Below are 27,627 nucleotides of genomic sequence, written 5' to 3'. Positions count from 1 at the left end.
CAGAGGCCTGGAGCTCACTGCAGGTGTTTCTCGTGGCTGGCAGGTCTGAGGACCAGAGCCATGAGATGCTGCCTCCAGGATGCACAGCGGTAGGGAGCTGGAATTGGAAGTGGAACTCGAACTCAAACCCAACACTGTGATATGGGATGAAGGTGTCCCACTTTTAACCAATGTGCCAAGTAAATGACACACTTGTCAATTTAACAAATTGATATGTGTAGTCTAATAGTATTGTTTACAATGCAATATTTAAAACGTAGTCTAAAACTGTATTTTAAATAGCCTGTTGCCTGTGGCACTTATCATACACATTACATCTACATGTGCTAAATCCCTTTATTTTCCTATTTTATTTTCTCTTCTCCTTCTTAATTATATGCATGTTTGATCTTTTGATATTTTCCACACATTCCCTGAAGCTTTATTCATTTTTCTCAATATCTTTTTCCTATCTGTTTTCCAGACTGCGTTATTTCTAATGGCCTGTATGCAAGGTCTCTGATTCATTCTTCATCATGGCTGCTTGCTGTTAGGTTCATTAAGCAAAATTCATTCCAAATAGTGTGAGTTTTGGTGGTGGAATTTGATTATTTTCTGCATGGTTTCTCTTTTAAAAAATATTTATCTATTTTTATTGGAAAGGCATATTTACAGAGAGAAGGAGAGACAGAGAGAAAGATCTTTCGTTTGCTGATTTACTCCCAAGGTGGCTGCAATGGCCAAAGCTGAGCCAATCCTAAGACTTCCTCTGGGTGTCCTAATTGGGTGCAGGATCCCAAGGCTTTAAGCCATCCTCCCCTGCCTTCCCAGCCTATAAGCAGGAAGCTGGATGGGAAGTGGAGCAGTCAAGGAAATGAACTGGTGCCTATATGGGATCCTGATGCTTGCAAGGAGAGGATTAGCCAATTAAGCTAACACACTGGACTCCATAGTGTCTAATTCTTTACTGACATTTTGCATTTGTTAATTCTTTACAAATATATTTTCCTGTATGTTCATAAACATGGTCTTCAGAGCACCAGGCTCCATTGATTGCCCTTGAATCACATTTTCTTTTCTTCATCTTATATCTGAATAGTAAGTAGGACTTTGTGAATGACATGTTTTCGGTCCTCTGGATTCTGTTATGTTCCTGTGGAGAACACTGATTTCAGCTTTACGCGAGCAGCCAACTTAACTGGCTTCAAGCCCCACACTGACTTCCTTGCAGTAAGTGGCAGCAGTAGCAACAAGCTCTGCTCAGTTCTTTAAGGCAAAGCTGAGCTACCTGGACATACAGCTCAGGAGGCGGCCAGGGAATGAAGCAGAGCTTACAGAGGAAACCTCTCTCTTTCCAAGATTCTTCATCACTTCCCAGTCACTGTAATCGCCTTGGCACTTCATGCTAGTAAGGTTTTCTAAGTCCTCTTCCTTTGGGACGGGATTGAGTCCTGCTTTCTAGGGAAGAGCTGTAACCATGGGAAACATACCACTGCCACTGCTTCCTTCGACATGCATATTTCCCTCCATTGTCTGCCTGGTTGGATGCGCTCCAGGACCTTAGGATAAGTGCTTTTCATGCTGTGCCTGAAACTGTAGTTTTATGTGCAGGAGCACTGTGGATGCCAGAAGTCCATTCCATATCCTTTTGGAATTTGTTCACCCTCCATGATTTCTCCAGTATCTATCACTTTCCTCTTCTAAGTTCCCAGAATCTCACAGCCACTCCTGGAAACAGTTCCAGCAGGCCTCCTGTTTCTCATTCCAGAAGCGCAAAGCAAGGCTAGACAGGGTAGAAGGATAATCTATCAACAACCTTGGGTTAGTCCATGCTTTACTGCTTTCATCAAAAGCAGCATAAGGGGACCTCGCATGTCAGCCTAGTGGCTAAAGCCCTTGCCTCGCACACACTGGGATCCCATATGGGTGCTGGTTCGCGTCCCAGCTGCCCTGCTTCCCATCCGGCTCCCTGCTTGTGGCCTGGGAAAGCAACCGAGGATAGCCCAAAGCCTTGGGACCCTGCACCCACTAGGGAGACCGGAAGGCCATTGAGGTCACTCGGGAGTGAATCATCGGACAGAAAATCTTCCTCTCTGTGTCTCCTTCTCTCTGTATATCTGATTTTCCAATAAAAATAAATAAATCTTTTTTAAAAAGCCACCTAGGCTATCTAGCTGCAGTCTTCATCAAATTAGCAAATATTTACTGAGTGTCTCCTGGACACTAGGCTCTGCTTTAGGCCTTTTGGACATGCTGGCAAATCAAGCAGTCACGAATTCTTCTTGGTGGGTTGCTAATGTCATAAAGGACATGGAAAATTCACAATAGACAGGAAAACGCGGGGTATTGTGAATTACAAAGTGGTGACTGGTCGCCTTGATTTTCATCCCCACAACAAATTTCCCTGATGGAATCAAAGTCATTCTAACATCTTTATTTCCCTTCTCTGAGTTGCTTATGTTTTTACCCAGAAAGAAGAACTAAGCAGGGAGTATTGCGGAAACAGCACCTGGTGTCAGCTGCTGTAGTGACTCCATCTCACCACTGGGTGGGAGAACCATGAGAGGTACCAGAGAGGAACTGCCGAGGGACAGGGGCGGAGCGGAAGCCAACCAAAAGCTGCTGCTAAATTCAGCCTCATCTCCACTCCGCAGGTGACCTCACCTCTGCCTTTAGTGCCCAGCCACACAAGCAGGAGGCTCATCTCCACACGGGCAGTTTGTACAAGGGATCTCAAACAGAATGTGAAAAAAAAAACAGGAAGAAGGAAATAGGTGTATTTCGGTGCAAAAACATGTCGAAATCCGTGCTTTTTTTTCATGTTACACATTTTCCATGAAGTTTTTGAAGACCCCTCTTACTGTCCCAGAAACTGAGAAAGTTCCTTTGTCGCAAAGGAGTGTGTGGGTGTGTTCTACTTGTACTGATATCCATATTTTTCAAATATGTTATACATACGAACATGTGTGCATTCTACTCATATGAACAGATGTGTGTCTGATATCACATATTTGCATACTTGCAGATGTGACATATATAATACATATATATGTATTGTATCATAGGCCTGCAACAGACCTCTTTGTATTTACTGTGTTCCTTATTTTCTGCATTTCCTGACATTTTGATATCTTGGGGTGTTGTTGATCCTGCAGAGGCTGATTTCTAGTCAGTAAGAACCTCCCAGAAGCGAATCTTTCATGTGCAAACCCTGTTCATTCCAGAGCCTTCTACCAGACAATCCTAGTTCCTCCAGAGACTGTTGGAAATCCTAGGCACCCATTCCCAAGGGTATTGGCCCTCTTGCCTTTCCAGAGGAACTTCAGCCAAGGCCTCCAGCCACCTTGTCCCCTTGCTCCGCCTTCTGATGACTCTGGTGATTCTGTATGGTCCTACACCACGCACCCTGCTTCCTGTTTCCAGCAACGTGTGAGTATAACAACTTCGTTGTTCATAACACTCGTCTCTGGGTCCACGTATCTTAGCATAGTTGATTGAAATAAAAATCTCAGACCCAGCTGAAAAGGCACTGCTAAAGCTTTTTGAGCTACGGCGTTCTCTGCACAGGTGCATCATCATTCTCATCATCACTGCTCACATGTCATAAGCTTTCTATGGTCCAGGTAGTGTGCTAAATACTTTGGAGTATTCAATTCTCAGTAGAGTTACTGCTCCATTTAACAGATGATAAAGCTAAGGTGGAAAGAGGTTAACTCATGTAAGTTAGAACTAGTGTTTAAGTTCAGTTCCATCTGATGAAGTGATTAGTTTTCAGCAAAGGGTCAGCCGAAAAGTTTCTGTAAGAGGTCAGAGACAAATAGTTTAAGCTTTTCTGGACATTTGGTCTCCATTGCCACTGCAGAGTGAAAGCTGCCACAGACAACATGTGGATGAATGGCAGGACTTCATTCCAATGAAACTTGACTTATGAAAGTGGGGAGTGAGCTGAGTCTGGCCCACAACCTTTGCTTACTGGGTGGCAAAGGTTGTCATGAAAGCTGAGAGCCTGTGCCCTCCTACTTGATAACAGTGCTCGCTGGTCAGAGGCATGGCTCCAAAGAACTTGCACCTCAATTCCTCCCTCAGGGCTCGACTGCTATGGACTTCAGTCCTGGTGGAATTACACAGCAGCTCTGAACTCTGTAATTCTGGCATTTCAGGAATTGAACTTGGCCACCAGTAGTGGTAGACCAGTCACAGAAAAGGAATGTGTGTGTTAATGTCCAGTGACGGGCCAAATCTGCCTAAAGAAGACATTTGGATGAACACTATGAAAGGGGTTTCTTTGCTTTTCCTCCAAAATGGTTTACTCAGTAGTTTACCTGGCCGAAGGATGCAGAAGTCAAAACTCGGGTCAGAAGGAGGAGCACACAGAGCAAATGTTGGTACTCATCAGGCATGATGCTAGGTGATCAACAATGCTAATTTCACTCGTAATTCCCCGATGGAGGATAAGTCTGGTAGTTTGGGACAGAAGGAGGAGAACCGAGAGTGTTATCAGCATTCAGAGGGTCATGGGCTCGTGTCTCAGGATAGTAGGTCATATGGGGAGCTAGCAGCTCCAGAGACGAGCACACCTATGGATGGCAAAACCGATTAATGCACTAATAATCCATAGACCCTGAAACGTAGGCTGCATAGGTGATCAGTTTAGTCATTCACCCAAGATCATTCACATCTAACGGTTCAACAAGCATTTCTTGAATAGCTAGCGTGGTTCTAAGGCCTGGGAAACAAAGCTACAGGAGAAGCTGTGATATTTACATTGAAGGGACTTTCGGATTAGTTATTCCATGACTCGTTTCCATCCAGCCAAGGACAACCTGAAAGTGGACTGCAACGTTGACAACTGGCACTGATGAGACCACTTGGGCCAGCGTGGGCGGCGGGAGCATGAGCTCTGAGATCTGAAACAATGGTGATGGCTCCCACACACTGAGGGTCTGAATCACACCCAGGACGTCCATGACCACCTGATGAAGCGAACCTGAACTCCTGAGTAGGCTGGTGGAGGCCTCCTCGTTGAGATTGTGTTTTTCTCTGCTGCACAGGCACCCTCACTTGCAGCCTTTCTGCACTGCCTCATGGTACATCCACTTCCCAATACTGGTTCCTAGGAATTCTCCCCTGCGGATTGCCTTCTGTAGCTCAGAACATCCATCGAAATGATGATGTCAGATCTAGTCCAATTCACATGCTAAGTGTGTGTTTTGGCTTCTAAGAATCTATACAACAATAAACCTTAATGGTTCTTAAATATCTTAAGAAATCCATCTTAATGCTCTCAGGATTATAGAAATAAAACATGGCTTAGTAAATAGCGCAAACAATAATACCAAGTTTTTGTAAACACGTCACACCCCTCTCAAGATTCCAAGTACTTCAAGGATAGGATTGGTTTTATTCATCATCCTATCTCCCCCAGATCTGCTTACTTTGGCTCCAGCATGTCTACCTGAGGCTTGGCTCACAGTGAGAACTGAATAAGTATTTATCTGGATGAATGAATTAAGCTGAGGACTTTTGTAGCTAAACCTAGAGCAGATTTAAACCTTCTCTGTGAGACTTCTTGCCAACGATGTTATTATCATGTCTTTACTGCTGATTTCAAAATACCTCTCCTCCTAAGAAATTGCTGAAAATTATTTTGTTGCCAAATTAATGAAATGTCTGTGCCTTCTGGAATGCCAGGCCAAATTCACCTCGGATCATCTGTTCTTGCTGGAAATTCTATCGTCTGTACCTTCAGATCGGAGCACTTTGGAGATGAATTATTTAATTCATGCTGAGAACATTTCAGTACTCCAGGTTGCTCACCTTTCAGAGTTCCTCAGGTATTTTGCAAGAATTGGTGAGTTAAAATATTCCTGGGTTAGAGGTCTTAACTTCATTGAAAATTGAGTGCACGTTTTTATCATTAAATCATGAGCATCAGGTGACTCACATTTCTGCTGGAGGCATGTTTCTTATTAGGCTGAAGCTTTTCAGTCTGTACAATTAATGGTTCATAGCACACCAGGGAACAGTTATTAATTTTCATTTTACTTGTTTTTTTGAAGGTTATAGAGGTTACAGGTTCTAAGTTGGAGTTACTGAAATTTTAAAAGGTGTAAATAGGTAAATATTATGGTTCTTGGAAAAGTGAGACATTGTCCCCTTTAAGCATGTGATTAATATTACTAATAAAAATGTCATCAGCCTTCCCTGATAAGGTGATACAGTCAGGAAGACATTTCAAGTGTGTGTGTGTGTGTGTGTGTGTGTGTGTGTGTGTGTAATGGCTTCCATATCAAATAGGACATTTGGAGACTACTTCATACAAGAAAATTACTTTTACAAATAGATCATCGATGCTTTTTGTTTCTATATAATGATTATAAATAAGACACGTACTTTTTTAAGCATTAGCTAAAGATTTTGGCTTGACTGCATTTGTTAGCTTATCTCAGTATTAGGGACACATTTTTTCTCTTATCAGATCATGCATCATGAGTGCTTTCTAAAGCTTTAATTGTTAAAAAGTGGACCTCCTAATTATTCTGTTATGGACATGAAACTCATTTATATTTTAATTTAGTAGTCAAGCAGTTAGTTCTTTACACTGCTCTATAAAAAAGTAGCTGGTGTTGGCACTTACACATTTCAATATATATTCACTTTGGAAATAGATCAAGCAGTATTAAATAGTTTTGAGAAACAATCACATATTGTATAACTCATACATTTTTTGAAATATCTATAGTATTTATTGAAAAGCAGAGTGATAGATGGAGGATGGTATCCACTGGCTTACTCCTCAAATGCCACAGCGGCCGTGACTAATCCAGGTCAAAGCCAGGAACCAGGAATTCCATCTTGGTCTCCTGCACGAATGGCAGGGGTCTGAGCATTTGCCGCTTCACCAGGCACGCTAGTGGGGAGCTGGACTGTAAGTGCAGCAGCCGGTGCTCCAACAAATGCCCATATTGGACCCCAGCATCTCAGGTGACAGCTTAGCTTGCCGCACCATAACACCAGCTCCAAGTCACCCATTTCAAAGTGCACCATTCAATGATTTTTTAAAATTTTGTACTCACTTGCTTTATCTGAAAGACAGAGAAAAAGAGAGAGAGAGAAAGAGACGGGGGAGGGGAGAGAGAGAGAAAGAGAGAGAAATCTTCCATCTGCTGGTTCACTCTCCAAATGCCTGAAGCAGCCAGGCTAGGTCGAGTCTAACTAGCAGCTGGGACCTCATTCCAGGTCTCCCATGGGAGTGATGGTAAGCCCAGGGCGTGAGCACCTGCTGTCCTCCAGGGTGCACAGCCTCAGGAACTGGGAATTGGAAGCAGAGCCAAGTCTCTATCCAGGCACAACAGCATCGGGTAGGAATGGCCCAAACAGTATGTCAACCATTGTGCCAAATACTGGTTTCCATTGAACACTTTTAAATTTATTCACAAGTTGTGCAACTATCATCATTATTTTAAAACATTTTCTATCAAGCCAAAACCAGATCCTGTACCCATCAAAAATCACTTCGCATTCATTCCATGAGATGAGCCCTGGTCAACCACTGATCTATAGTCTGACCCCATTCATTAAGCAGAATTGAGAAAGAAACATCAATGATCTCAGTTTTGGTAATTTTTTTATTGCATCATCATGATTACATTCCATATGACATTCTTCATCTTAAAATTGTTATTTTTAAAAATAATGAGAGTGCTGCACAATCATTTCAACTCCACTGGTAAACTGCAGTTACATTTTGTTGGCCTGCATTGCTTTCTGCTTGGGTTATATTTTATATTTAATGCCCACACCAATCAGAAATGACAAGTTGGAAAGATGAATACTGAAGTTACATACTCAGCAGCATAATGAGGGCACCAGTATCAAACTCCCTTCCTGTATTTCAGTTTTCTCCTTCATTAAAACATACACACAGTAGTCATGGTCACATTTAGTGAGCAAATTGCATGCTGTCACAAGAAGTAGTGGGCCCCTCTATTGATTGATTTATTTATTTTTATTGGAAAGGCAGATTTATAGAGAGAAGAGACAGATAGAAGGATCTTCCATCTGCTGGTTCACTCCCCAAATGGCCACAATGGCCAGAGCTGGGCCAATCCAAAGCCAAGAGCCAGGAACTTCTTCCAGGTCTCCCGCATGGGTACAGGGTCCCAAGGCTTTGGGCCGTCCTTGACTGCATTCCCAGGCAATAAGCAGGGAGCTGGATGGGAAGTGGAGCAGTCGGGACATGAGTTGGTACCAATATAGGATTCCAGAGCATGCAAGGCAAGGATTTAGCCACTGAAAAACCCTGCAGGGCCCAGTATTGATATATTTTTATGCATGCTGTAAAAATAACATTTGTTTTGTGTTTTGCCTGTGCATGTGGTTTCTTTCAAATCCACAGAAATAGAACACTATTAAAATAGTGTTCTGTGTAGACATTTGATTTCACTGATTTTCTTCATGGCACAATTAAAAAACCTAAATTCACTTCTTCGTTCACTCACTTGTCCAAAACGCATGGATCAATGAATGGTGACGTAAGTGACACAGGGCAAGGCCCGTGGAACAATGGACAGCGCAAACTCTTGCCCAGTGTCAGCCCATCCAAGGGTGACTACCTTCTGAGCAGGAAGGAGCTCACAGAATCACGCATCTTTTCCTTTCTCTTGTAGCCTGTATTTTGCAGGAAAAGTCAGCATAATTGGCATATACCCATGTTTTTAGGTGAATTAGGCCTTCTCTGACAGCCCATTTTGTTCTAAAATTCAACAAACTCTGGGAAAATCTTATTCCACACCATCTTTTGAATATGTCATTTGCCATTTATATTTGATGGCCTTAGGCAAAAAATAAAAAAGTTATAAAAAGGTATTAATGCAAGTAGATAATAAAGCTGCATTCTATAAACCTATAGCGGCTTACAGTAATCATTAAAGCATGCAAAGTCTTTCATCTATTCAAAAATATGCAGTGCACAGAATGTCTGCTAAGGTGCATGACAAGCCAGAGTTAAATATATATTAATAAATGAATTAGCTTCATAAATAATAGCCATAATGACATTTTAGGAGACAATAAGTCTGAGGATTGTCAGAAAACGGTTGCTGTATGAGTTTCACGTCTCAGTGATTCTTCAAAATGAATAGGCTTTGCGCGATGGTTCAGACCTGCGACCAGCCTATTTCCTTGAATAATTTACTTGTTGTCAATTTGTACAGCCACATTACACATGCAAATTGTGCTGCCTGTGCAAACACCACTTGGAGATGATAAAAACAAATTTACGAAGGCTATAGAAGAAGGATTTATTTCACTTTCTCACCCAGGTCAAGCAATACATGTATCTGACGATTGTGTGTACCCAATTTTGTTGTAATTATATCAGCAAATTATTCCTCATAATCTTATTATTTTTAGCAGTCTCCTTGTGCTTGGGATAATTAGCTTTCTTCACTCAGTGTAAAAACAATTCAACTTGCCAGCCAGGCAGGGCATAGCTCCATTATCTGTTTTGGGTTTAAATTTATTCCCTATATTCTTGGACACTTTGTGTAAATTAAAAATTTCATAGTCCCTAATACTGTACACGCTGTTCATTCAGTGATGAATTAAGGCCCCTAAACCTCTCCGTTTGCTATTAGATATCTCACCCACTTTATATGTTAATCTGTGCTAATGAATTCCACAACCCCTAGCCACAGCGAGATGACTAAAATTATTACCACTTACGGAGATATGCCTTTTTCATTTAAAGTTCAATTCAAATTGGTCCCATAAACAGTCTGCCACACAAAGATACCTCCTCTAAAGGGGAGTTACTTACCTCTAAGTAGACTGCTCTGAAGGTAGCATTATCTTGGGCTGCACATTCCTAGGTCATGTGCCCCCAGGTCCGTGGCATGCGGGAGAGAACCCGTTGCTGACGGGCAGGTCTTTCTCCCCTCTGGGCTCTTCAGTTTCTCAGTGGCTAGATTCCTGGGGTTCCTTGGGCCACACCCCTCTGCATAGCCCGTCCCACTCCACAGGCCCCAGGTGAAGTAGGAGGGTTGTGGAACTACCAAGTGAGAGTGGAAAGGCTGATTGTCACAAGGCATTGCTACAGAGTGCCCATCAGGATGAAGTCATAATGTGTTGGGTTCTTTTTGTAACATGTAATGTAAAATGTAAAGTCTGTATGTGTTCGTGTTTTGAATCGATCACATTTTTTTATGAAGTAAATAATACTTCTCCTTATGGCAAGACTGGAAAAGGTAAACAAAAAGCAGGAAAAAAATCACACAGATTTCCACCAATGGCCTCACCACCCAGTGGTCTTTAATAGTTTTACAGACTCGTTTCCTGCTCAGGTTCCCTTGTAAGATGACAGGAGCATCACTAGCCTTCTCAGATGCCTTTTCCATTGCAACCAGAGGTTCTACAAAAAGATGTCTGTCCTGTCTTCCTCTGTCTCCCACATAACCCATTTGAAGAATGCTGATGCTTTGGGTGTTTGGCACAGCAACTGAAATGCTACTTGGGACACCTGCCTTCTGTAGTGGAGTGTCTCATTTGAGTCCTGTGTCCTTTGCCACAGGCCAGCCTGCTGCTAACACCCACCCTGGGAGACGATGACAACTCAAATACTTGAGTCCCTCTCATTCATGTGGAAGACCCAGGTGTAGTTCTTGGCTCCTGGTGTCTGCCTGGCTCAGCCCTGCATGGGGCAGGCATTTGGAAAGGGAACCAGTGGATGGAAGATGCATCTCTCACTCTCTGGATTTTTCTCTCTCATTTTCAAATAAAATACATTTTAAAAAAAATGTCAGAGCCTTTATTCGCTGTCTTCCTCTAAAGTTGAGTGATTTCCAGAGCTTCAGGTGCTGAGCCTCTGGGCTGCATTCTAACAGTTGAGTTAGTTCTCTCACTGTATCTCTAATGTGTTCTCTGTAATTCCTACCTTCTAATGTCAGCTTCCACTGATGCTAACATGGAGAGATTCACTGGCCTGGGCGGTGCCTCACTTGCTCGGTGGGCTCTGCAGTTGATCTTTATTTCTGGATTTGCAGAAGGTGACATGGCAGGTCCACCAGGTTCCATAACGTGACCGTGAGAACAGGGTTGGTGCCCAGGCCTGTGTGACTTCTGAACACGGTGCTCTCCAACTTAATTCTCTTCTGTAATTGTCAGTTAGGACTTGAGCAAGGGGCACTGGGGAATTTTCAGTATTTCTCTTGAAAGATAAACCATTCCCAAAGGTAAATCTTAGAAAAGCTTTTCGGTGAGAAATTCAAAGCTTCATACACTAGTTTGTTTTGAACTTACTTAATTATTCACTTCTGGAGAGGCCTATTTACATACAGCAATTATTTTGCTTCGGGGGAGTTTCAAATATTGTACCTTTTAGAGCACCTTCTGCTTATAAATCAAAGCAAGGGACTGATGCGGGACAGAGGGCCATGCAGCGCTTGCTAACACTGGCATCCTATGTTGGACAATGATTTGAGACCGGGCTGCTCTGCTTCGGATCCAGCTCCCTGCTAACCCACCTAGGAAAGCAGTGGAAGATGCTCCAAGTGCTTGGGCCCCTGCACCCATGAGGGAGACCCAGGTAGTGCCCCTGACTTCAGGCTGACCCAGACCAGACCATTGTGGCCTTTTGGGAACTGAATCACTACAATGACTCCTCTCCCCTCCTCACCTGTCACTCTGTCAAATAAGCAAAAAATAAAAATATAAATCAGTTTTAAGTCAAAGCAAGCTCTTGATAATGAGATACTTTTAATTCCATGGTAAGAAAATGCCCACCCGTGAGTCAGTTCCACAGCACACCTGGCTGTAGCATGCTAGGACCCAGCCTGAGCCCATCCTACCTTCTGCTCCCGCATTTTGGCCACTGAGACTTACAGGGTCACATGCCATCACAGCTGGGATGGCAGCACACATGAACTTAGAGGACAATTGAATGTCATTTTACAATAGGAAGGCATCAAGCGCAGCCTAGAATTCCTCTGAGATGACCTTGGCAGAACCAGATGGGCAGCTCCCAACAGGTTGTCTTCTTGCAAGGGAGGTCAGCAAACCCACATGGACTGTGAGTCAGCAAGTGCTCTGGGACATGTGTGTTTCCCTGTGGGAGTCTCCTGGGGAAGTCTGCTTCTAGTAGTAGCATCCCAGGGAAGTGTGGCATGGATGCGGCAGGTTGTCTGAGCTTCTGCCATGCCCAGGAGCATCTGTGTGCTTCTCCACTGGTCGACCCAGTCCTTGTTGGTGCCCCTGGTCTTCTTTCTCTCCATTAAAAACCAGCCAGTCAGGTGGTCATATAGCCACACACTTGCTCAGCAGAGTGTATTGAGTGTTGACTCTCAGGATTAATTTCTTGCAATGGAAGAAATTCTGGAGAAGATAATTAGTGCCAGGAAAATGTTCCCAGGAAGCGTGAAATGATGGAATTTGAAGCTTCTCTGTGTTGTAGACATTTTAGTTGGAGAACAGGGGGATGCCATGTGGAAGGGCTGGAGACTGTGCCTGGTCCGGGTGACAGTTCACTCTTCTGGGAGTTGAGTTTATTTACCTGCAAAGCAGATGACAGGAAGTCTCCCCTGCAAGGTTTGTGTGGGGTTGAGTGGGCTAGCACGTGTACAAACACTTGGAAGCACTCAGTTCATTTTATAAGCATCCTCCTCCTCCTCTTCTTCTGATTGTTCTTGGGGAAGGTTCTGTGGTGCAGAAGAAAGGAGCTGGGCCTGGGGGTTGCGCCTTTCTGGCCTCGACTACAGACTCTGGCATAGTCAGCTTTGTGACTGCGAGCCTATGATGTTTCTGAACTTTGATCTCCCTTTGCAGAGAAGCATTCCCTTTGCAGGAATCATTCAGGGTATCTCTTATTGTGGTAAACATAAACTGTATGTGTCCTGTTTATCAGGACACCTTGTTCCTGGCAGACACACATTAGTGGGTTATTATTATTAATACATAAGAGACAGGAAAACATTAAAATTCTACAACACAATTTTCTAAATATTAAATTGCCGCTTACTGTCACTTAACTAAATATGGACGTTTGCTTGTTTGAATCTAAATAGAGTTTTCAGGCTTATGAACCATAAATACTATTTCCTTTATGTAAACATTTTCCTACCATTCTAAAACAAACAAATAAGAAACACAATAGTATCATTCAGAGGAGCATCCCAGTGATGTTCCATGGAGATGGAAGAGAGTGGATTGTTGTTGTAAAGACAGGTTTACTATTTGGAAAATGTGAAGTCTATCTTAGTAGTATTTAAAGAATTTCAGAGCTAAGAAACAGAGAAATACAGAATTATGGAGAATTATGGAGAATTATGGAGAAAAGTCTTCGAGTTTCTAATTAACTGAAAAATAGTAAACTAAATATTTTTAAATATCAGAATATTTTAAGTTCTACTTCTAGTGTTAGAACTTTGTGATAGGGCCTGGCGCGATAACATAGTGGTTAAAGTCCTCATCTTGAACGCAGCGAGATCCCATATGGGCACTGGTTCTAATCCCGGCAGTCCCGCTTCCCATCCAGCTCCCTGCTTGCGGCCTGGGAAAGCAGTAAAGGACAGCTCAAAGCTTTGGTACCCTGTACCCTTGTGGGAGACCCAGAAGAGCTCCTGGCTCCTAGCTTCGGATTGGCTCAGCTCTAGTCATTGTGGACGAAAGATCTTCCTTTCTGTCTCTCCTCCTCTCTGTAAATCTGCCTTTCCAATAAAAATAAATAAATCTTTTTGAAAAAGGAAAAGTACCCTGAATTATTATTGTAAAATAGATTATATGCTATTATTTAGTTGCAATATGCATAGGATTCATTTTTACTGATATAAAGGCAACTATATAATATTTTACATCTTATGGCTATCACAAAATTTTTTTTAAGATTTGTTTATTTTTATTGGAAGGTCAGATATACAGAGAGCAGGAGAGACAGAGAGGAAGATCTTCAGTCTAAGGATTCACTCCCCAAGTGGCCACAATGCTCGGAGCTAAGCTGCTCTGAAGCCAGGAGTCAGAAGCGTCTTGTGGGTTTTCCATGCAGGTAAAGGGTCCCAAGGCTTTGGTCTGTCCTCAACTGCTTTCCCAGGCCATTAGCAGGGAGCTGGATGAGAAGCAGGGCAGCTGGGACGCAAACCGGCGCCCATATGGGATCCTGACATGTGCAATGCAAGGACTTTAGCCACTGGGCTACTGTGCTGGGCCCATGGTACTTTTCTTTTAAAACTGTTTTAACTTTCTAAAATTGTTCTAGATCTTCCCTGAGTTTTACTTTTTTCCCTCCCCCTCACCCCCCGTAGAATCAGTTGCAAATGTTTTATGTTAGTGCCTTTCCAGAAATTCTTTCGCGGGATCAGTGTTTGAAAGCACAATCTTTCAGTTTTGCCTTTAGTTCTATTCCTAACACTTTCACCTCGTTTATTGATACAGTCAGCTGGCGGGATGCCCTAACTTCCACCTACATGGCATTTAAGGAACTTCACAAATGGGTGTCTCCTCAAACTTTCCTATTTTCTATGGTTAAATTCAGGTTCAGGGAAGTTGGAATGGCTGAGGGTGGTCATTCATGTCCTTGTGACGGTAAAGTCAAGGTCCTTCGCAGAACTGTGCTGTTTTTTCCAATAAACCACCTATAATTTCTCCAGTTTTGCTAAAAGGGGAATTTCCCAGTTGCACACACCTATCAAAAGTTCCTCAGATCCTCTTAGGACGAGTACACACACCTTACTTTTATCAAGAAATTCTTCTGGAACCCCAGTCAGATTCCATTGCTTCGAACTTAGCATGCTCGTGGCAGTGCATGGTCTGCTTTGTGTTAAGGTTGTTTGTATCTGTCCGTCTCCCCAGCCTGATCATGGATTCTTGGATGCCAGGAACCATGTGTCTCATCTAATCGTCCTCCCCTTTTATCCCCATCACTCAGTGTTTCCCATAGTGCTTGGAATCCAATAGCTAGTAAATCAACGCTAGAAAAATTTAATTCAAATTGCATTTTAAACAGAATCAAGTGGGATATGTGATTTCTGTAAGAAATTAAAAGTGGTTTTCCAGTTTTAATAGCAATTTTTTAAAAATAGCCATGATTAACTAGGTGCTGTTGTGCAGAATGATTTTTCTCCATAAGAATGTTTTACAGACGTAAGGAAAATTGATGCCAAATGTACTCACTATGTATCACTTACATATTTGCCCCAATCCCAGTGTCGATCATAGTAGATAAATGCAAGTGTCAAGGTAGTACTATACGTAAAACAGGTCAGACTTTGAAGTTAGACAAAATCAGCTAACATGAATAAACTCCAGCAATAAAACGATTCTGCGGAAAACAAGGAGATGCTGAGGAGGCACGCGGCTGGCTCATGATCAGCACTCACACTTTGGGCCGTGCAGAAACAAGCTTCTGTCTGGTGGCTCGTTCAGGACTGCACAGGCTGTCACCGCGACAGACCGGGGAAGATGCAGAAGGGCCAAGAGCAGGCATCGCGAAGAAATCTAACGAGGACTTCCAGGCTCGAGCTCATCTTTGTTCTCCACCTTGTGCCCCAGGAGCGGGTCAGGCCAGCACTCTGAACAAACACGGAGTCGAACAGAAATCTGGTCTTAGATGGGAACTGCTAGAATGAAGGGGAATGTTGGAAAGAAGAAAGGGAAAATGTGAAACTGGGTTCCACATACAATGCTCTGGTCCCTGGACAACACTGGAACTACGCAAGTGGGACAGACTCCAAGGAGGCCTGGGTGGTTGACAAATAGGACTCAGATAGAGTAGCCACCTGTTGCCAGGGAGACAGATTTGCACTTTGTGCCTAGTTAACTGTCTGCTTTTGTTGTAAGTCAATGTTCTTTAAGGAACGTAATAGACTTCAGAGTTTCTTTAACATACTGGTGACAATTGCCAGGATAAAATCCATGATTACCTGTGATATAAAGAAACAGGAAAACATGAACCATTTTTTTAAAAAATATTTGTTTATTTTTATTGGAAAGTCAGATACACAAATGGCAGGAGAGACAGAGAGGAAGATCTTGCGTCCGATGGTTCAGTCCCTAAGTGGCCGCAACAGCTGGAGTTGAGTCGCTCCAAAGCCAAGAGCCAGAGCTTCTTCTGGGTCTACCATGTGGATACAGGGTCCCAAGGCTTTGGTCTGTCCTCAACTGCTTTCCCAGGCCACAAGCAGGGAGCTGGATGGGAAGCTGGGCCACCAGGATCAGAACTGGTGCCCATATGGGATCCCGGTGCATGCAAGGCGAGGACTTAAGCCACTAGGCCACCGAGTGTGGTCCAACATGAACCATTTTTAAGAAAGACTACTGAATAGAAAATAATCCCGAAATGACTCCAGTGTTGTAATTAAAAGGTAAGAATTTTGAAGACTTATCTATTTATTTGAAAGAGTAACAGTGTGAGAGATAGAGGTAGAGACTGAAAAAGGTCATCCACTCGCTTCTCAAATGGCTACAATAGCCAGGGCTGGGCCAACTCAAATCTTAGAAGCCAGGAACTGTGGTGGAAGGGCCCAAACACTTGGACCATTTTATGTGGCTTTCCCAGGCATATTGGCAAGGAGCTGGATGGGAAGTTGAGCAGCTCAGACATGAATTAGTGCCCAAACGAGATGCTGGCATTGCAGGTAGTAGCTTAACCCTCTGTGCCACAGTGCCAGACCCAAGAATTTTTTTTAAAAAAGTTAAGTGTAAGTAGGAAATGAAAATACAATAGTTAAAAGAAACATTAGTCAAGAGGTATATAAGCTAGAAAAAATAAACAAAATCATAAACAAAATGAATAAAACAAAAAAATTCATTGGATGAATTATGAAGTAGATGTACCTGACAGCAAAAAGAATCCTAGAACTGGAAGACAGACAAGTAGAAATGATATAATTCAAAGAACAGAAGGAATATTATCTTTTAAAAATGACCTCAGGATCTTAAAAACAAATGTCAAAGCATCTAATATAAGAGAATGAACTAGAAAAATATTTGAAGAAACAGTGGCTGGAAAATTTCCTAAATGTTATGGTTTAAGAAATACAGTGAATTTCAAGCAAGTTATTAAAAACATAACTAACACATGAAGGGGCAGTACAGTCAAACGACTGAAAAACAAGAGGAAAGAGACATCACAGAGCCCAGAGGAAATCAAGCCATTTTCTGCCGGAGATTAGTGATTTGAAGGACTTGCAGCATCTGAACGAAGACAAGGTGCTAAGAGATAGTGGGAAACAGCTTGAACATAACAAAAGAAAAATTGCACAAACCCATAATGCTGTATCCAGAAAAAGATCCTTCAAAAAGGAAGATGGCTCCCACTGCTACCTAGGAGACAACCAGCTCTCAAGAGGGGCCAATGTTGTGGTGCTGTAGGTTAAGCCACTGTTGTGACTCCGGCATTCCATACTAAAGTTCTAGTTCAAGTCCTGCTTGTTTCACTTCTGCCCCAGCTTCCTGCTAACGCACCTTTGAAGGCAAAGGAAGATAGCTCAAGTACTTGGACCCTGCTCCCCACGTTGGAGTCACAGATGCAATTCCTGGTGCCTGACTTTGGCTTGGTCCACAAGTGGCTATTGTGGCCATTGGGCAGTGATGCAGCTAATGCAACTTTCCCCCCGCCCCTTCCCATTCTTTTCAGTAAATAAATAAGTCTCTACAAATAAGAATTCTGTAAAGAGCATTGTTCATATCCATAAAAAAAGAAAATTCGGTGTAGATGGTAAAATTATAAGTCTCATTGAACACATAGAAGAGTAGGTTCATACGAAAAATAAGAAACTGCACGTCCAGGGAGGGCAGGCTGCATCAGGAGGAGACGGGTGGGCACTGGCTCCCCTGAGGGAAGCGAAGCGCAGGGAAGTGACGAGGACACTGGAAATATTTGGAAAGATGGTAGCTTTAACAGTGCTCATGCCCATAACTGGATTTATTATAAATACAACAGCTGAAAGAGATTGACAGGATAAAAAAGCAAGGTCAATGGATGCACTGTCTAAAAGAAGCACACTTAAAATGCAAATGCATGGATATATTATGAATTTAATCATGGAAAAGATGTGTCACCCAAATACTTATTTTAATAAAAGTCAGCATGACTTTATCAAACAAAATAGACTTCTGATAATCACTGATAAAGATTATGTAATGGCAAGGACCCAGCACAGTAGCCTGGCAGCTAGGGTCCTTGCCTTGCATGCACCGGGATCCCATATGGGCACTGGTTCTAATTCCAGAAGTCCACTTCCCATCCGGCTCCCTGCTTGTGGCCTGGGAGGGCAATTGAGGATGGCCCAAAGGCTTGAGGATCCTGGGTCCATGTGGGAGACCTGGAAGAGGCTCCTGGCTCCTGGCTCCTGGCTTCGGATCGGTTCAGCTCTGGCTGTTGTGGCCACTTGCGGAGTGAACCATCTGACAGAAGCTCTTCCTCTCTGTCTCTGCTTCTCTTTGTATATCTGACTTTCTGATAAAAATAAAATAAATCTTACCCCCCCCCAAAAGATTGTGTATTAACAAAAAGATCAATTCACAAATAATAAAAATTCTAAATATTATGTCCCTAAAAGTCATAGCTCCAAATGGTGAAGCAAAATGGATGTAAACAGAGCTGGATGTTCATGTGAACAGTTGGAAGCCTGGACATTCCAGGCAGGAATCTCTCGAACAAGGAGACATAAATCAGTAAGGAGGCAGAAAACCTCAACCACACTCTCCACCTATCTGACCCTGCTGATGTGAAAACAATCCACATGAAACAGTAAAAGCCAAATTCTTTGTAAGTGCATGAGCAAAATCTTAAAAGTTCACTTTTATGTAACAGAACTGAGAATAGAAAGCTCTATTAACCGCACAGTATGAAAACCATGATATACCACTATTTCAAAATCCAAACACGCATAATCTATAGTTTGAAAACCATAAAGTATTGATGAGAGAAATTTAAAAAAATCAAAATAAATCTAGAGCTAAACTGTATATTAGAAGACTGAATAGTAATAGTTACATTAAATTTCCTCAGAAATGACCTATTGATTAATACATTCCCAATCAAAATCTCAACAGTGTTTTTTTTTTGGATAAAAGTTGAAAAAGCACTTTTATAATTTGAAAACAAACAATATCAGAATAATTTGAGGGTGGGGGAAGAGTACAGTTAGAAGGCTCACACTATCCAACCTTAAGATCTATCATAGAGGTACTTTGACGAAGACGTAATGAAGCTTACGCACACAGATCTACGGAACAGAACTGACGGTCCAGAGTGTAACAAGGTCACAAATTCAACGTGGCTTTCAGTAAAGGTGTAGGGGCAACTGGACGTCCAGGCACCAAAAAGGAGACACTCTGACACATATGCTTTGTACTATATACAGTACATAACGAACTCAAGATGGACCAGACCTTAAATATGTCTGGAACAAAACAAAACAAAACAAATAGTTGTGACCTTAAGTATGAGGCAAAACTTTTTTAGATCTAAGAGATAAAGCACAAACCATGACAGAAAGAATAGAAATTCATTAAAATAGAAAACTTTGCTTTTTAAAACATACTGTGAAGAAAACAAAAGGTAAGTCAGACACCAGAACTCATTAGAGGAATTAAAACTGACACTACACTGAGATAACACTACCCATCTTTTTGAACAGCTGATTTTTTTCTATGTCCATACCAAGGATATAAGACAAGATTTCTCATGAATGCTGATGGGAATGCCCAACGGTATGGCCACATGGCAGAAAGAGTTTGACAGTTTCTTTTAGAGTTAAACATAAACTTACCACACAATCTGTCAATCTACCATTATTTACCTAACGTATTTACCGAAGATAAATGAAAACCTTTTCTCCACACAAAAGCCTCTATGTGGATCTTTTACTGTCTTTATTCATAGTTGTTAAAGATGAGAACTATCCAATTGCCATTTGACTGATGAATAGAGAAAACGTAGTGACTACACATGAAAATACCACTTAGCAACAGAAGGAAAAGATGCTGACGCATCCAACAGGAGTGGTCCTCACGTGGGTTCTGCTATGTGAAACAGGCTAGGTTCCAAGGACTGCTTAAGGGATTCCATGCTGCACATGGCCAAGCTACAAGGACAGAGGAACATCTCCATGGCTTCCAGGAGCTAGGGCTGGGAGCAGGAGGGAGCCTGCGCTGACGGACGGCAATGTTGTGGATACTGAGGTTGGCAGTGTTTATGTCACTACTTGTCAGGTCTCGTAGTGAACACATTATAATGGTGAATTTGTGTTTTCAGATACGTTATGTTCCATGTAAATTATATCTCAATAACTCTGACTTGAAAAAAAAAAGAATGAAGTTGAAATTATTCTCAGATAAAAGAGAGCTAAGCAAATATGTTGCTAGCAAAACTACAAAACATGCCAAAGAAAATTCTTTAGAATGACAGTAAATGAAAGCAGATGTACACTCAGATCTATGGGATGGGATGAAGACCATTAGAAATGGTAAATGTGAATAGACGTAAAAGTCCATTTTCCTTCATTACTCCTTTAAAAGCATTTGAATTAAGGCAAAAAAATATGATTCAATGTGAGACTTACAATGTGTGCAGATTAAGACACATGAAAACATCTTGTACAGTTCGAAGGTCTCTAGTTTTACGTGAACTATTGAAATACTAATTTTACCTGCTCCGTGAAAACACAAGGATGGATACTATAATCCATAGTTACCATTAATAGTAACACAAAGAGATACAAATAAAAAGACAAGGTAGAAAGTAGTATGAGACCCTAGCAAGGCCCTACAGTGAGCTGGGGAAGGAGTAAAGGGTTGCTTTTGGTGTGGGCACAGCCGCACGGCCGGGTGGGCAGTGTGGCTGGTTTGGCGGGATAGGCAAAAAACATGTTGGGCATTCCTGGACATGGAGTAAATCCTCTCTTCTCAGCTGGATTGAGAAGGAAACTTTACAAAGTGCAACGCTAGAAAACCATGTGAGCTATTTCAGACAACACCTATGAGGGTGTGGGTGGTGGATCATTAAGGATGCTCTCAATTTAGCAAATACCAAGTGTTTGCTTCTAACTGGCTACAGAAATCTTTAAAAACAGTTATCCACCAGTGCTAATATTCTGAGAGGGGATTAGATTTCCACGCTATAGAAAATCACGCTTCTTTCACACAATTCAGACACAATAAATAACCACACCAAAAACAAAATGAATCTCCCTATTTTGAACAGTGGGGACTTCACAGAAGGTTCTGAAGGGTTCTTCTGGCCACATCCAAGGTGAGAGGTCAATTCATTAGGGTTTTTCATTTTCAGCTTTGTTTTTGACAGTCACAGTTAGTGTGTGGGCAGCACTGTTCTGTGGGTTCCGCGCCCCCCCCCAATCAAAGATGGGAACAAGACACGGAAGTTTTTGGGTACAAATGGAGGTTTCCAGGCGACAGGTTTGTGGTTACACCTGGATCTGTGAGCGACTGGCTGACATGGGAACACCACACTCCAGGCGAGAACTGAAGGGGAGGCAGAGAGCCCTTCTTGTGCTCTCTCCATCACTAAACCAAAATGTATTGCATCAACCGCCCAGAGTCCTAGCAGGAGGCCACCTACAGGAGCACCACTCACAGGGACAGCTGTTGTCTGGAATAAATTAAGGACAGAGTAGAGATGGAAAGGAGGAAAGATTTGATGCACAACAAGTTGTTTGTCACACAGACTTAATTAAGATGCTTTGTGGGGTTCACGGTAAAGATACCCCAAAGAGCTAGGTGGAACTCTTAACACTAAACCAAGAACACGAATGGGTAGAAAGCAGGTGGCAAGAAGAAGAACAAACACAGGACAGCCAAAATGGAAAACACTGGATAAATGGATGGGGAAACTATCAGCCTTGACCCTCAACACTGTGCCTTATCCTTTACTCAGTCTTTCTGTCTTTGCAATCATCGACCTCATCACAAGCTTTCATGTTGATTCCGTAATCTCCAAGTCATCCTTCACACACTGCTTCTTTCTTTCATCTGCCTCATGGTGTCAGAATCAGAATCCTATGATTCAAGTTACTCTATCAGGGCAGCACTTCCTGTCTCTCTTAGGCAGGTCTCCTGCCTGGCTCAGGCTGCTTTCTTGTGTCTTTCCTGATCTACTGAATTCTAGCATGAATTCTACCATTCACATCTGTTCATATGCTGCAGCTGAGCCACCTTCCCCGTCCCTCTTCGTCCTGTACACTGACATCTCCATCTATACCAGCCTTCTGGCCGCTTCACATCCACTGGGTTGGCATCTGCCAAGCAACCAGCTCCATTACGGCAGCTTACAATCCTGGAGGAGATCAACCTGTGGCAGCTGTGTTTCAATCTGATAAAACCCTAGATGTGCTACATATCAAATGCTACGAGAACACCGAGGAGAAATGCATGAACTGTATGAGTTAGGAAGTGTTGACCTCAGGCAGTAATCTATTATTTCAGTTTTGAAAGATGAAAATAGAGCAACAGGTGGGGCAGGCAGGGTGGTGTACTGCGGAGTGCTGGTTTGAGTCCTGGCTATTTCGTTTCCAGTCCAGCTTTCTGCCTATGTGCCTGGGAAGGCAGTGAGCGATGGCCAAGTGTGTGGTCCCTGTGACCTGCATGGAGGACTCAGTTGGAGCTCTTGCCTTTACCCAGCCCTGGTTGTTGTGAGTGTTTGGAGGGAGTGGACCAATGCCTAGAAGACAGTCATTTTGCCTTTCAAATAAATACACAAATCATACAAAAAATCATTCAACAGGTATAAAAGAGAAAAATGGTTCAGGCAAAGGAAAGCGCAAACGCTAAATTCCATCTAGCTTATAATTTGACTTGGATCAGAATCTCGTAGGTTTAGTAATTATGATGCAAGATATTTTGTTAGATTTTCTGTAGTTCGTTAGACACATTGTGAGCTATGTCTCAGACTAAAAGGCCCTTGACAGACCTGTTAATATCTTTCTGTGTCTCTTCAGTTCTTAGCATTGTGTTGAATGCTGTGCTCACAGTAGAATGGCCGTGAAGATATTGACAGATTAATCTGATGATTTGTAAGCATTCACATGCTCCTTGGTTTTCACAAGTGAGGGAAGAAAACACATATTTATTAACCACTGACTACATGCTAGGTTGTGTTAAAGCTCTACATGCGTTCCTTCATGTAGAGATTAATCTGGCAGCGGGGTGTTTTAGATGATGAAGGTTTTAGGAAAAAGGAGACTAACGTAGACTTCAATGTAGCCAGCAAAGCAGGAAGATTGAAGAGGATACCTCTGGTGATCACTTGCTCGGCTTATGGGAGGAAGGCGGGGGAGGAGACTTGGTGCCGAAGCCTCTCTTCATCTGCTCCCACTGGATGCCCAAGCCCACAAGCCAGGGAGGATGGCTGTACTCCGCTGTCTGCTTTGTGCTGGGATTGATCAGGGTGCTCCTCTTACAAGCCACAGCATGGGCTCCAGGGCTCCACCTGCCATCAGAGCCTTGCTGATGCACTGGGAAAGTGGTGGGGCACGGCGCAAGTCCTTAGGCCCATGTGCCTGCTGGAAGAAGTTCCTGGCTCCTGGCTTCCAGCTTTGGACCTGCTCAGCTCCAGCACTGCGGCCATTTGGGAAGTGAACCAGTGGATGGCATGCCCCTCTCTCCCCACTCTCCTTATCACTCTCTAGAATTCTTTCAAATAAATAAATCTTTATTTTTTTTTGTTTCGTGTAAAATGCTGGAACAGTGGGGGTAACATGAACTTTCCATACCAGGGAGCTTCCCTACCTTAATGCTGCATCTTCCCAGCTGGTGACAACAGGCCCGTTTAACTCTTGAGGTCTCCATTTCCTTGTCTGTAAAATGGATGCAGTAATAGCTACTTCTTAGGATTACCGGAGATATTATATACAAAAGAACTATCAGACAGAAATGTTCCAGGAGCTTTCCTGTTCTGTTTGTCCTCTCATCTTTCCCCAGGCAACCTGTTATAAAAATTACTAATAAAGAAAAAGTGGCTTTCTCTGCTGGCAATATCCTTTATTACAGAAATTTTGGTTCTACAAATCCAATTCTTGTTGATGTCATAGTATTAGTCGTCTAGTACATTCTTGGAACGTTAACATTGTTTGTAGGTGTGACAGTCTTCAAACGTGAGAAAGTAAATCCAGGTAAGGAACACTGTCATTCCTTTGTCACATAAGATATCAAACACAATTTCCAGGAATTCAGAAATCCCTGCTTTTGATTTTTCTTCCTAAGTCACTAGGCCACTTTCTTCCTTTAGTACCAAAAAAGAAGGATTTTGTACAGAGGGAAATTAATTAGTTTTTCTCAGTTTCAGCAAGCAGTACATTTATCATGTGTTTAACAAAGTTGTATTCACTTTCCTCAACAGAGAAATATGTATTTAAGGGATTTCATTATATTTGGAGAAATTTTTCATCAGTCAGAGATTTAGTAGCCATCAAAAAGATCTCCACAATTAATCTTTTATAGTGTGGGTGTGACATAATCTCTACACTAAAAAATTTTTTTTAAATATAAGAAGAAACTATTCATCAGCCATTATGTCTCTTGGCAAAGAAAAACTGCTTTGTGTTTTTAAAAATATGGTTGAGAATTTAAATGAAATGTACATGCCTGAAATTAGTGCCAGATGCAATACAATTCAGGCACAATCCACTAGCTGCACCAGGCATTTCACTATGATTTACTAAAAGCTATTCAACAATTCTATGTTTCATAGAACTCTTACAAGTATTTCATTCACAAAAATGCACGGTTTGGCACCTTTCCAGGCCAAGCATTTGCTGGAGGGAAGGTAAATTTATTGATTAAAATAAATCAAATGACTGACATTCCTCCCAGAAAACTGGCAGAACAGAAATATTCAGAAACTGAAAGTCTTACAACTGAAACCAAAAGAAAAGTCTGCATTATTCTTTACATTTTTTATAGAAATTCAGTAATATAAACAGATATTTGAGAAATCTTAATATAGCCTCAAAGCATTTATTTAAAATGCCCATTTTAAAATACTAACGTTTAAAGTAGGATTTCCCAAAATCTCTGATGAAATTGGTGTTTTTAAGCCTTGAGGGTATAGATTCCCTCTGCCTCAGGGCTGACAGGGTCGTACAGCAAACTCATTGCCTGCCCTTCGGCACTGGCACCTCATATGATGCCAGCTTGTGTCTCGGCTGCTCCACTTCCCATCCAGTCGTCCGCGGATGGCCTAGGAAGGCAGGGGAGGACGGCCCGAGTCCTTGGGATCCCACGCCCGTGTGGGAGCCTGGGAAGAAGCTCCTGGTTGCAGCTTTGGATCAGTTCAGCTCTGCTGTGGCGGTCATCTGCGGAGTGAACCGGTAGATGGAAGACCTCTCTCTCTTTCCTTCTCTCTCTGTGAAATCTGCTTTTCAAATAAAAATTAAAAAAGAATCTTAAAAAATGTCATTCTATCACTTTCACATATATTCACTAAAACTGAACATTCTTTAATGGAATATACAAAGAAATAACTGAGAGAGTTCTCAAAAATGCCGGTGTGACCTCTTTCTTCCGTTCTTCAACCTCTGCCCGTCCTTTCTCCATTCTGTCACATGTCCGCCATTAGTAATTGTTAAGGCCTGAAGGCTGTGGGCCTCCAAATTATACTTGGTGAAACCAGACCCTTGAAGCTGTGGCTTCTAAGGAAGTAACTCAGGTTAAATGAAGCCAAAATGCTGGGCCCCTACGCAAAAGATTAGTGCCACTTTAAGAAGAGATGTTAGGGGCTGGTACTGTGGTATAGTATACCCAACCTCCACCTGCAGTGCCAGCATCCCATATAGGTGAAAGTTCTAGTCCCAGTGGCTCCATTTCTGATCTAGCCCCTTGCTTATCGCCTGGGAAAGCAGCAAAGGAGGGCCCAGGTTCTTGAGCCCCTGAACCCGGGTGGGAAACAAAGTCCTTCTACCTATGTGAAGATGCATGCTGTTGGGCTGCGAGGGTCCCTCTCACCCTTCCGACAGCCTGGCTACCCCGTAACTGTTGGTATAAAGGCACTGGTTCACTGTTTCTCAATGAGGGGCCACGTCATTACAAGTAAATGACACTTTCCTGTGGGCAGCTCTCACTTGACGCTGATTACCTGGGGACACCCCAAGTACGATGACCCCTGTGTCCACTGCCAGGTCTCCAGATTCAAAGACTGTGACCATGAGAAGGCTGCTTAGCTCCCCAAGTTGCCCCATTTAGGTTTTCCTATTATTCTGGTGCTTAAAAACAAAACAACAACAAAAACAAACAAACAAAAAAACCCACTACCCCCTAAAGTTGGCGTACCTTCTTCTACAAGATGCTAGAAGTGGGAATAGGGTAATGGATAGTTTTAAAAGATGCTTAAGGGCCCAGCACGATAACCTAGTGCCTAAATCCTTGCCTTGCACACTCCAGGATCCTATACGGACCCCGGTTTGTATCGGGCAACTCTACTTCCCATCCAGTTCCCTACTTGTGGCCTGGGAAAGCAGTAGGGGATAGCTGAATGCCTTGGGAGACCTGGAAGAAGCCCCAGCCTCCTGGCTTAGCTCCAGATGTTGTGGCCACTTGGGGAGTGAACCAGTAGATGGAGGATCTTTCTGTCTTTCCTTCTCTCTGTATATGTGACATTCCAATAAAAAAAATCTTTTTAAAAAGAAGAAGCATGTTTGTATTTACTGCAAGTATATCACTGAGTGCAATATAAGAGTTTATGTATTTCAAAAGTCCTTTGAAAAGTGTATTATAATGTTAACCTCAAATAGTTAAGACTGATAATTATGATGGACCAACTCATAGGTCTTTTAAGTTACATCTGGTCTAAAACTGCCTGTGTTCTTGAGATCCTCAATAAGAAACTATGGCCAAACTCAGGTTGAAAACCAACTGTAACCTAAGTGCATCTTTGTTCAGTTGAGTTGTGACCACTCACACGGTTGCCAACTGGTCGGGTCACACCCAGTTTAAGTAAGTATGTAGCTATAACGAATCTGTTTCTTTATGTCACTTCCTTAAAAAAAAAATTCTGTAAATGCAGGCTGGTCATAGGTGCTGGTTCCTGACTCGGCCTTTTCTGGTCCTAGCTTCTCTTCTACTTATGAGTCCTTTTCTCAAACTGCAACATTTTATTTATTTCTTAAACTTTTAACCTGTTAAAAGCTTTAGCTGTACTTTCTTACCTAATCCGTCCAGAACTTTTCGAAGTTACTGAGGAGAACTGAAGCATTTCTAACACAATACTGTCCCGTCACGCGTTCATTCTCCTCACTGCTCTGTTCTGCTTCTCCTGGGCGATTTCGATGCTGCCCAGGCCCTCAGCTCAGGTCACCGCGGGGCCCTGGACTCGTCACTGGACGGAAACGCCCGGGAGTGGGGGTGGGCACGGCTTGCCCCTCACCAGAGTGTCTCGGGCGCTCATTAAGTTCGTGCAGAAAAAAAACACAGCGGGAAGGGAGCCAGCAGATGAGGGAGAAGGATCCTAGAAGGCGCGACCCTCCTGCCCCACGACTAACTCAGCACTTTCTCCATTCAGACGTACCGGCCCAAGGCAAGGAAGGGAGAAAGAACAAAGCCTTCAAACGCTCCGAAATACAAAATAACCGGTGACAGAGAAGGAGGGAGAGAGACAAGAAAGAAACCATTTTGTTTCATTCCCATCCACCCCCACCAAAAAAACAG

General features: G+C 42.6%; 1 long non-coding RNA gene across 2 annotated transcripts; it reads right to left on the bottom strand.

Moving 5' to 3' along the window:
- LOC131481623 (uncharacterized) lies at window positions 1–27,560 on the bottom strand. Of its 2 annotated transcripts, none has more exons than XR_009246455.1 (4): window positions 27,488–27,560; window positions 23,716–23,783; window positions 5,924–6,071; window positions 1–97 (listed from the first exon to the last, which is right to left on the bottom strand). It is a non-coding gene; the product is annotated as an uncharacterized LOC131481623 (long non-coding RNA). The 2 variants fall into 2 exon arrangements; XR_009246456.1 differs by lacking the exon at window positions 27,488–27,560 and adding an exon at window positions 27,129–27,145.
- Window positions 27,561–27,627: the final 67 nt, after the last annotated feature.

Source organism: Ochotona princeps, chromosome 13 (assembly GCF_030435755.1).
Source record: "Ochotona princeps isolate mOchPri1 chromosome 13, mOchPri1.hap1, whole genome shotgun sequence".
In the NCBI taxonomy this organism is placed as follows: domain Eukaryota; kingdom Metazoa; phylum Chordata; class Mammalia; order Lagomorpha; family Ochotonidae; genus Ochotona; species Ochotona princeps.
The sequence above is the reverse complement of the archived record's forward strand: the minus strand, read 5'-3'. Positions and strand labels throughout refer to the sequence as shown.